At 36.1% G+C, this 1,943-nt stretch overlaps 1 long non-coding RNA gene across 1 annotated transcript in view; it reads left to right on the top strand.

Annotated features, from left to right (window-relative positions):
* LOC111335741 (uncharacterized) overlaps nucleotides 1-1,738 on the top strand; it is a 2,439-nt gene extending 701 nt beyond the window's left edge. The window contains exon 2 of the long non-coding RNA XR_002695376.2: nucleotides 1-1,738. This exon is cut by the window's left edge and continues 123 nt beyond it. This is a non-coding gene — a long non-coding RNA (uncharacterized LOC111335741).
* Nucleotides 1,739-1,943: the final 205 nt, after the last annotated feature.

Raw genomic sequence — 1,943 nt, 5'->3', positions numbered from 1 at the left:
ACAGAATAACAAAAACGCAACCAGAATACTGAAAATGAAGTCATGCCCTGAAACTTTGGGTTGTTTTGGATTTACACGACTCGTTGGATCAAAACCGAATCGACAAGAAGAATTTGATCAACTTTTGGAGAGCACAAGGTACAGCCAGCTTGAAGAACTTTATTACGATCATGCTCAGCGATCAAACAAACCGAAGCTCGCCAACGTGCTACTCAAGATACTACAAATTCAAGAAGTTGAATCGATTCAAGAGTATACTGTGAACGGAAATACATTCAAGGTACACGTAATAGAAGACACAGAGCTATAATATAAGACATTTGTAACATTATCCACTCGTCTTCAGGCTAGTTTTTAAACAAAAAAAGAAAGTTAAGCCACTGATACCCACGTAGTGTTTCAGAAAGACAACATTGCACCCTTTTGTTCGAAAGAATTACCGTTGGGGATTTGGTTCCGTGCTACTCATGCGTGAACTCTTACGTGGGATGTATGAAACATTCTCTGCCAAGTGAGACAAAAGAAGTTAATGGAAGTTAGTGAGGTACTTTAAACGAGGTTGACCTTCTTTGTTCGTTCCGACTTTGGTGTGCAATGTTTGTTAAGGATGAAGCCGAATAGTTTTATACAGCACATAAATGTTGCTTTGAGTTACAAGCAAGTAATGTAGCGATTCTATCAGACTATTGTCGACGTGTTTTAAGTTGCTACTGGCTGTCAGTGAACCTTAACTTATTAGAGTTTTTAGAGAACAGATCTGCTATTTCGTTAATCGTCTTTTAAGTGGTGAGAAGATTACAGATGTTCCTCTTATGCTCTCTGATAGTTATTTCAGGTAAAGAATTTCCGTTTGAACTGGTATTTTAGAGGGGGGATACAATAATGCTATTTTCGCTTTGAGAAAGATCTTTCAAACAAAATGACTAAATACATGACAATGTCTATTTTCTACTGTTAACTTTCTTAAATCAGAATTGAAAGTACATACGTCATGGTCTGCAGAATTACTGAAGAGCTAAAATGTTTCACCTAGTTTCTAGGGCCAAGGGTCAGCCATATTTTGTTTAAACATGTTTTAAAACAGGGTTCACTTTTGTTCTTTTAAAAAGGTAAACAGCTACATGTACCAACCAAAGGATTGAATGAATTTTTGTTTTTCCAGATGAAAACGTTGACAAGAATTTTTATGTGCATTTCAAATACTCCAGTTCATAGTTTTCGTCGCTGGAGATTCCATGATAATCCCGGAGTTTGCACTCAGCATATTTGTTGTTCGCAGAGAGCTCCAGGCAAAAATGTCTACGCGTTTAAAATATAGATTTTCTCTGGTGGTCATGGTTGTGATATACAGACTACGGATAAAGGAGTGAACTTAAATAAGTTAATAATATACATGAAAAATGACCCAGTTCTGATTCGCTAAGCTAAAAAAAGTGCTGTTCTCGTGTACACAAGTGCAAATTTGTGACGCAGTTAAAAGTGAGGTTTCAAAACAGCGGTTGGGTTCTTGTAAAGGCCAAGCTTCCATAATCGAGGATAATTCCGACTGAACAATTTATTTTTACAGGTTATTGTCCACTGAATTTTCTTTGAAATATTTTTGAATGGTTTAAAACTCAATCTTTACACGTTTCTGAGTTTACAGTTGAATAACTTTTGAGAGGTAGGAGTTGTAGAGGTTTGAATTTCCCGAACGTCGTAATGCAAACTGAGTACCATAAAAACTCCTGTTGTTTTGGCTTTTCGTTGTTCTTGTTTATTGTATATTCATGATAGGTAATCATATGACTTCTCGTGTTATTTGGAATTTACAAGCACTAGTAAGTTTTCCAATTCTGGGGAAAAAAGGATAAAAAAGCAACCGAAACCGACCGAAACCTAACAAGAAAAAATACCACAGTGGCCATAAAAAGATAACTGATAAAAAAACGGAGATAAGATGA

Source organism: Stylophora pistillata, chromosome 8, assembly GCF_964205215.1.
Source record: "Stylophora pistillata chromosome 8, jaStyPist1.2, whole genome shotgun sequence".
In the NCBI taxonomy this organism is placed as follows: Eukaryota; Metazoa; Cnidaria; class Anthozoa; order Scleractinia; family Pocilloporidae; genus Stylophora; species Stylophora pistillata.
The sequence above is the reverse complement of the archived record's forward strand: the minus strand, read 5'-3'. Positions and strand labels throughout refer to the sequence as shown.